Raw genomic sequence first — 8,255 nt, forward strand, 5'->3', positions numbered from 1 at the left:
ATGGTCCTCGCCGATACCCCAGGAGCAACAGTGTCCCTAATTTGCTGGGAAGTGGCGGTGCGGTCCCCTACGGCACTGCGTAGGATCCTACGGTCTTGGCGTGCATCCGTGCGTCGCTGCGGTCCGGTCCCAGGTCGACGGGCACGTGCACCTTCCGCCGACCACTGGCGACAACATCGATGTACTGTGGAGACCTCACGCCCCACGTGTTGAGCAATTCGGTGGTACGTCCACCCGGCCTCCCGCATGCCCACTATACGCCCTCGCTCAAAGTCCGTCAACTGCACATACGGTTCACGTCCACGCTGTCGCGGCATGCTACCAGTGTTAAAGACTGCCATGGAGCTCCGTATGCCACGGAAAACTGGCTGACACTGACGGCGGCGGTGCACAAATGCTGCGCAGCTAGCGCCATTCGACGGCCAACACCGCGGTTCCTGGTGTGTCCGCTGTGCCGTGCGTGTGATCATTGCTTGTACAGCCCTCTCGCAGTGTCCAGAGCAAGTATGGTGGGTCTGACACACCGGTGTCAATGTGTTCTTTTTTCCATTTCCAGGAGTGTAGGAGACTTTGAAACTCCACAAAACTTTAAATTAGACTGTTTCCATCCCTGGGAGGCTTTCACACGACTACCTTTACTACCGCTCACTATTTCATTAAATCCACGTTAAATCTAAATACTCCCTTCTTACCAAAGTTCAAACAACGTTATTTAATGTTCTGAGGCCTTCATTTTTTCCACAAACTAGGACACTCGGTAATCATAGTTTGAATGGAGAGGAGCCTGAAATGTATTGTGATAGGGAAAAATCGAGGTAGGTACACGAATTCAATTATAAGTTACCTTATATTTGAGCACACTAACACATCTAATTAGCTGATCCTTCACTGTACATTATTATAGCATTCCGTTACAGTGATTGCGTAATGTGGTGGAAACTGCATGTTGGTAGGTGGATTTGCAGGCAGAATTGCTGGACTCTGTCCCCTTCTTGGTGGCGATGATGGATACCAATTCCAGAATCGTTCCAGCTATTTATCCATCCGTCCGAGGCATTGGAAAGTAGCAGAAAGACTCTCTCGGATCCAGCACAATATGTAACATTTACATTGCAGTGCACAGTTTGGTAGCTCGTCCCCGACTGACTCTCAATTCCACCTTTTCTACTTAGGCCAACCACAATTTGCGCGCGCTACACAGTTCCGTTCCCGAGGGGAACCACAACAACTTTTACATACAGAATAACTAAGAACCCTAAGTGAGGATCAGCAGTTTATATAACAGTAACCAAGCACATTAAATAAAATAGAACATTTGCACATATTGACATTTCTACAAAAAATTATTCACACAGAAATTACAATTACATATAGTAAGTTTTGTTCCCTCCAAATGCGACAAAGAATTTAAATGACAGATACACTACATTACACAGAATCAAATCATGACATCCAAAGTTTTTACAAAGAAAAGGAGTATACAATTTTGTGTTATCGATTCAATCAAACATATTTACAGAAGCTCAACGATGTAACATTAAATGAAACAAAAGCAAAACAAATCAGTAGAGCACTAGAGTTATGGTGTTACACTCTGTCTTTGAAACTAACTAAAATGAAGAAATAAACAAATAAATGAGGGTTTTTTCTTGCACTCAGATCATGTAGTCAAACGATATAGAATTATTTCATCTATTTGCACGTTTTACATTGGTTTTATTCATTGGGAGCAGTCAAATGAAAACGAGACAGAAGAAAAAATAGATACACTGTTTATTATTTCAAAATTAATCCCCATAACTATTAATATATTTATCCCACTGTGAGACAAGACGGTCAACGCCTTCATGAGAAAATGTTTGCAGTGACACATTGAGCCGTGATTGTAACCAGGGCACCTCTTCGTCCAAAGTGAATCTACGGCCGCGAAAGTTTTTCCTCGAGGCTCCAAAATAGTGGAAACAGCATGGGGAGATATCGGGACAGTATGTAGGATGTTGAAGGTCCTCCCAGCGAAATTTGCGCAGCGAAGTCGAAACTAACTTGGGAACGTGAGGGGGGGAAGGCCGAACGTAGGAAAAATAAACTGTGACTTTCTTTGATGAAGAAACTTTTGAGTACAGAACTTAGTATTGAAGCCAACGTTCTATTATGTTTTGTTTCGGTACTATCATGAGTAACTGTAACTCTGGCAGAATAGTTTGTTCCATTGATTGGCCATAATATTTGACGGTTTTTGACATCTCACAAGGGGAGGACGCCTACTCGTCATCACCGAATTCGTCCAAATTCAAGGTACATGTGGTGAGACATCGCGGTGAGACATGAAAGGGACCCAAGTGGGAACTTCAGATCGCCAAGCGTTTAGGAAACAAAAGGAATCTTGATACGTTTCTGTCACCATGTAGGCATTATCAATTGTCGCTGTAACAATCTGTTCATGAAGTTGTGTCTGGCTCAGTGGGCGATACCATGTTGAATACCCCGGTTCTCGTCTGATCACCGAAGTTAAGCAACATTGGGCCCGGTGAGTACTTGGATGGGTGACCGCCTGGGAGCACCGAGTGCTGTTGGCTCCCCTTCATTGCCGGCACCGTAGTTCAGCGTGTTTGGCCAGAGAGCTGGTTGGCCTATGTAATAAAAAAACTGAGTGGGAGGATCAACAAACGGACTTTAACGGATTTAAAAAAAAAAAGCGTTTTCGGTCAGAGGGTTAGCTGCCCTCTGTAATAAAAAAACTGAGTTAAAGGATCGCCGACGAACTGAAACGGGTGTCTGGCGACGTCCGCCCCGAGCAGATGCAACGAACTAAAACAAGATAAGAAAAAAGTAGTATGAGAACGGATTCGTAATAAGAGGGTCGAGGGTTCTGTTCCGCGTCTCAGCAAATATTTTTGTGCTCCTTCTTCAAAATCCGGTAAACTGAAAACAAACTTCTACAAAAAATATTTAACTGATGTGATGAAGCTCTGCGTGCAAGGGAATCAACGTATTCTGTTGATTGACTCGTGGAGAGGACAAACAAATCCACAAATATACGAGGAACTGTTCCAAGATGAAGACGGACGGATTGTCAACGTGCAATATTAAAATAACTCCCCCCCCCCCAAATTTACGCCACTGGTGCAATCCTGCGTTGTGTATTTTTATCGTCTGTTAAAAAAAAAACTAGTAATAAATGTCGAAACTGCACTTATCTCATCGACGAACAGGAAGAAATCACTTCCCGAGAAGCTTGTATCGAACTGCATACCAATGTACTGGGTGATCAAAAAGTCAGTATAAATTTGAAAACTTAATAAACCACGGATTAATGTAGATAGAGAGGTAAAAATTGACACACATGCTTGGAATGACATGGGGTTTTATTAGAACAAAAAAAAAGAGTTAACAAAATGTGCGACAAATCTCTTGCACGCGTCGTTTGGTGACAATCTTGTGCTCAGCCACCACTTTCCTCATGCTTCGCCTTCCAGGTCCCCAGACCTCAGTCCGTGCGACTGTTGGCTTCGGGGTTACCTGAAGTCGCAAGTGTATCGTGATCGACCGACATCTCTAGGGATGCTGCAACACAACATCCGACGCCAATGCCTCACCATAACTCTGGACATGCTTTACAGTGATGTTCTCATCATTATTCCTCGACTACAGCTATTGTTGAGGACTGATAGTGGACATATTGAGCATTTCCTGTGAAGAACATCATTTTTGCTTTGTCTTACTTTGTTATGCTAATTATTGCTATTCTGATCAGATGAAGCGCCATCTGTCGGACATTTTTTGAACTTTTGTATTTTTTTAGTTCTAATAAAACCCTATGTCATTTCAAGCATGTGTGTCAATTTGTACCCCTCTATCTACATTGTTGTTGTTTTGGTTTTCAGTCCCGAGACTGGTTTGATGCAGCTCTCCATGCTACTCTAACCTGTGCCAGCTTCTTCATCTCCCAGTACGTGCTGAAGCCTACATCCTTCTGAATCTGCTTAGTGTATTCTTCTCGTGGTCTCCCACTACGATTTTTACAATCCACTCTGCCCTCCAATACTAAGTTGGTGATCCCTTGATGCCTCAGAACATGTCCTACCAACCGATCCCTTCTTCAAGTTGTGCCACAAACTCCTCTTCTCCCCAATCTTATTCAGTACCTCCTCATTAGTTATGTGATCTGCCCATGTAATCTTCAGCATTCTTCTGTAGCACCACATTTCGAAAGGTTCTATTCTCTTCTTGTCTAAACTATTTATTGTCCATGTTTCACTTCCATATATGGCTAAACTCCATACAAATACTTTCAGAAACTACTTCCTGTCACTTAAATCTATACTTGATGTTAACAAATTTCTCTTCTTCAGAAACGCATTCCTTGCCATTGCCAGTCTACATTTTATATCCTCTCTACTTCGACCATCATCAGTTATTTTGGTCGCCAAATAGCAAAACACCTTTACTACTTTAAGTGTCTCATTTCCTAATCTAATTCCCTCAGCATCACCCGACTTAATTCGACTACATTCCATTATCTCCATTTCCTTTTGTAAATGTTCATCTTACAGCCTCCTTTCAAGACACTATCTATTCCGTTCAACTGCTCTTCCAAATCCTTTGCTGTTTCTGACAGAATTACAATGTCATCGGCGAACGTCAAAGTTTTTATTTCTTCCCCATGGATTTTAATACCTACTCCGAAATTTTCTTTTGTTTCTTTCACTGCTTGCTCAATATACAGATTGAATAACATCGGGGATAAGCTACAAACCTGTCTCACTCTCTTCCCAACCACTGCTTTCCTTTCATGCCCCTCGACTCTTACAACTGCCATCTGGTTTCTGTACAAATTGTAAATAGCCTTTGGCTCTCTGTATTTTACCCCTGCCACCTTCAGAATTTGACAGAGAGTATTCCAGTTGACATTGTCAAAAGCTTTCTCTAAGTCTACAAATCCTAGAAGCGTAGGTTTGCCTTTCCTTGTCTTTCTTCTAAGATAAGTCGTAAGGTCAGTATTGCCCCACGTGTTTCCATATTTCTACGGAATCCAAACTGATCCTCCCCGAGGTCTGCTTCTACCAGTTTATCCATTCGTCTGTAAAGAATTCGCGTTAGTATTTTGCAGCTGTGCCCTATTAAACTGATAGTTCGGTAATTTTCACATGTCAACACCTGCTTTCTTTGGGATCGGAATTATTATATTGTTCTTGAAGTCTGAGGGTATTTCGCCTGTCTCATGCATCTTGCTCACCAGATGGTAGAGTTTTGTCAGGACTGGCTCTCCCAAGGCCGTCAGTAGTTCTAATGGAACGTTGTCTACTCCCGGGGTCTTGTTTCGACTCAGGTCTTTCAGTTTAGGGTCCAACCGATTTGGTCATGACTCCACGACAGGCGCCGCAAGCGATATCGTGTCGTTACCAAAGGCACTATTTTTGGTCTGCTGCCTCGGCTCATTAACGTCAGTCCTCGCCGGACTGCTAACGGATACGGTCGTCGCACTTCCTTCATGGAATTCTGCGCGTTGCTTATCTGTTAGCACTGACAACTCTAGACAAACGCCGCCGCTCTCTATCTTTAAGCGATGGCAGTCGGCCATTGCGATGTCCGTGGTGAGAGTTATTGGCTAAAGTTTTGTATTCTCAGCACACTCTTGACACTGTGGATCTTGGAGTATTGAATTCCAAACGACTACAGAAACGAAATGTTCTTCGTCGAAAACCTTTTCGCATGAATCACCTGAGTACAAATGACAGCTCCGCCAACGCAGTGGCCTTTGGCCTTTTGTACCTCGTATACGCGATACTGACAATCTGTATATGTCGATATCGCTGTCTCATGACTTCTGTCAATTCGATTTAGTTATAATATCACGTGCAAATATTATTCTGCAAGATAATGCTATAGCCTAGTTAGGACTAAGTTTCATCTATGTAAAATGTTGTCCAGGTTGAGGATATTTGTTATTGAAACGATGGTATGTGAGTTATACCGGAAGGAGGACGAGCGGTTAAGCGGACATTTTGGTAACGCTTTAGAGTTTGGACTGCGAGTATTTGCGAAAGTGATTCCACGGAATCATACCGGTTGTATTTGATTGGATAAAGGCTGTTTGTAGGCTGTGAAATATTTATTGCGTGTGCCACTTTGTTATGCAAATGGTTACTGCCATGTTAAGACCAAGGAGTTGGAGGAGGAAATCAGTATTTAACGTCCCGTCGACAACACGGTCATTAGAATCGGAGCTCAAGTTCGTATTAGGGAAGGATGGGGAGGGAAATCGGCCGTGCCCTTTCAAAGGAACCATCCCGGCATTTGCCTGAAGTGATTTAGGGAAATCATGGAAAACCTGAATCAGGATGGCCGGACGCGGATCGTCGTCCCGAATGCGAGTCCAGTGTGCTAACCACTGCGCCACCTCGCTAGGCCAGACCAAGGATTATTAAAAGAGTGAGCTCGTTTTTCAACTGTATGAGATGTGGAAGTTTACTAAATGAGAATCCTAGATAAGAAGAGAGAGCTATGTTAGAATCTGAAGTGTAGCGAACTGTGGTTTGTTATTCAGAGCTGTACTCAGCAGAGACTAAGACTTTAAGCAATCAAAATTTGTCTCCACGGCAAATTGTAGATTAAACATACAGAAGCTGATCGACTGCATCCATCATTCGTACATCTTGCATGCTGGGCGTGGAGAAAAACAAATATGCATATACCTGGGCCAGACGTGTTCTGTTGCCTACATTAACCGTGTTTGTCATCATTAGTCACCAAACACCAATCCTTGTAACTCTCTCTTATTGGTGAGACTTTAAACATGGCGAAATCTGTCGAACAATGGACTCCCAGCGGAAAACACCATCAAGCTGAATTTCGATGTGCTATTTGCTGATATGTAAGTTTTGGCGGTACGGCATTGACAAGATCGTCTATTTTGGGTTGGTATAGTAGCGGTCGCAGATTTCATAGCTGCTCAGTGATACAACATCATCCAAAGATACGTTTTGTGTGGCAACTGTCTCGTCTCAGCGGTAACAAGAAATGTCGGTCCGACTATTGAGAACTTTGAACGTAAATGCTTATTTATGAATATGAACTTTATAACTAGTAATGTAGAATGAGAAATGAAGCTATTAAAAGGATAAAATGGTTATCGCTTGCGAGAAAGGATTTCTTTGTGAATAAATATGAAAACCAAACGTAAATGTAGAGGTTTACGCAAAGTAAACAATTAGCTTTTGGTGCGAGTATCTTTTGGAAAGTTTGTGCAAGTTGAATATACTATCCGGACAACCTCAAGAACATACGTTTTTCATATTAGGTGCATTGTGCTGTCTCCTACTGCCAATACTCCATATCAGCGACCTCATTAATCATTAGACATCGTGAGAGAGTGGAGCTCACGGACCTCGAACGTAGTCAGGTGACTGGGTGTCACTTGTGTCATGCGTCGATACGCGAGATTTCCACACTCCTACACATCCCTGCGTCCACTGTTTCCGATTTGATAGTGAAGTGGATACGTGAAGGTGTACGTACAGCACAAAAGCTTACAGGCCGGCTTCGTCTGTTGACTGACAGAGACCGCCGACAGTTGAAGAGGTTCGTGACGTGTACTAGGCAGACACCTATCCAGAACATCACACAGGAATTCCAGACTGCATCAGGATCCACTGCAAGTACTATGCTAGTTAGGCGGTGGGTGAGAAAACTTGGATTTAATGGTCGAGCGGCTACTCATAAGCCACACATCACGTCGGTAAATGCCAAACGACGCCACGCTTCGTGTAAGGATCGTAAATTTTGGACGATTCGAAAGTGAGAAAACGTTGTGTGGAGTGACAAATCACGGTACACAATGTGGCGATCCGATGGCAGGGTGTAGGTATGGCGAATGCTAGGTGAACGTCATCTGCCAGCGTGTGTACTGCCAACAGCAAAATTCGGAGTCGGTGGTGTAATGGTGTGGTCGTGTTTTGCGTCAAGGGGGCTTGCACCCCTTGTTTTGCGTGACATTATTAGAGCACAGGCCTACATTGATGTTTTAAGTACCTTCATGCTTCCCACTGTTGAAGAGCAATTTGGGGATGGCGACTATATCTTTCAGCACGATCGAGCAACTGTTCATAATACTCGGCTTGTGGCGGAGTGGTTACACGACAATAAAGTACCTTTAATGGACTGGCCTGCACAGAGTCCTGACCTGAACCCTATAGAACACTTTTGGGATGTTTTGGAACGCCGATGTCGTGCCACGCACCACCGACCGACATCAA

At 43.5% G+C, this 8,255-nt stretch overlaps 1 pseudogene; it reads left to right on the forward strand.

Moving 5' to 3' along the window:
* The first annotated feature begins 2,457 nt into the window (after nt 1–2,457).
* On the forward strand, nt 2,458–2,576 carry LOC126178796 (5S ribosomal RNA; annotated as a pseudogene).
* The last annotated feature ends 5,679 nt before the right edge of the window (nt 2,577–8,255 follow it).

The sequence above is a fragment of the Schistocerca cancellata genome, chromosome 3 (assembly GCF_023864275.1).
Source record: "Schistocerca cancellata isolate TAMUIC-IGC-003103 chromosome 3, iqSchCanc2.1, whole genome shotgun sequence".
In the NCBI taxonomy this organism is placed as follows: domain Eukaryota; kingdom Metazoa; phylum Arthropoda; class Insecta; order Orthoptera; family Acrididae; genus Schistocerca; species Schistocerca cancellata.